Source organism: Lepidochelys kempii, chromosome 2 (assembly GCF_965140285.1).
Source record: "Lepidochelys kempii isolate rLepKem1 chromosome 2, rLepKem1.hap1, whole genome shotgun sequence".
Lineage (NCBI taxonomy): Eukaryota > Metazoa > Chordata > Testudines > Cheloniidae > Lepidochelys > Lepidochelys kempii.
The window spans coordinates 231,506,978-231,507,958 of NC_136381.1; the positions used below are offsets into that span (position 1 = coordinate 231,506,978).

The 981-nt window shown below is 40.3% G+C and overlaps 1 non-coding gene across 1 annotated transcript; it reads left to right on the top strand.

Annotated features, from left to right (window-relative positions):
* The first annotated feature begins 230 nt into the window (after positions 1-230).
* LOC140908038 (U2 spliceosomal RNA) lies at positions 231-421 on the top strand. Its single transcript, XR_012157743.1, has one exon. It is a non-coding gene; the product is annotated as a U2 spliceosomal RNA (small nuclear RNA).
* Positions 422-981: the final 560 nt, after the last annotated feature.

Consider the following 981-nt stretch of genomic DNA (forward strand, 5'->3'; position numbering starts at 1 on the left):
CTCATCATCATATCCACTCATTATACTCCACACCTGAACATAGCCATTATATGACTATATACCCTCATATCTCAATGTCTGTACTTTGACCCGTTAACCTTTTACCCCCAATCGGGGATATTGCAGATTATGTATTCCTTACGCCACCCGATCCTAAAACAAACTTCGCACCCCTTGATAATCTGTACATTATTCCCTGATAACCAGAAACTTCTATGCTTAAACTCTGTACCATTTTTTTATTTTAACATTTTAATAAAATTATTAAATCTGTTCTTATCAATTTAATATCTGATATGTCCTTTATTTGAGGATTGTATATTAAATTGATTTTTGGAACGGGGGATGGACTAGGAGCTTCCTCTGTCCACCCCATGCATCGCCCTGGTATTGCACTGTCTCCAGGAATGGAGGGGGAAAAAAAGTGAACTGCTAGATTACAGTTGCAGTCTTACCGTGGAACGGCAAAGAGTCCTGTGGCACCTTACAGACTATCAGATGTATTGGAGCATAAGCTTTTGTGGGTGAATACCCACTTCGTCAGTTGCATGTAGTGGAAATTTCCAGAGGCAGGTATAAGTATGTAAGCAAGAATCAGGCTAGGGATAACGAGGTTAGTTCAATCAGGGAGGATGAGGCCCTCTTCTAGCAGTTGAGGTATGAACACCAAGGGAGGAGAAACTGCTTTTGTAGTTGGCTAGCCATTCTCAGTCTTTGTTTAATCCTGAGCTGATGGTGTCAAATTTGCAAATGAACTGAAGCTCAGCAGTTTCTCTTTGAAGTCTGGTCCTGAAGTTTTTTTGCTGCAGGATGGCTACCTTTAAATCTGCTATTGTGTGTCCAGGGAGGTTAAAGTGTTCTCCTACAGGTTTTTGTATATTGCCATTCCTAATATCTGATTTGTGTCCATTTATACTTTTATGTAGGGACTGTCCTGGTTCAGGAATGTAGGGACTGTCCTGTATTCATACATAGTTTTCT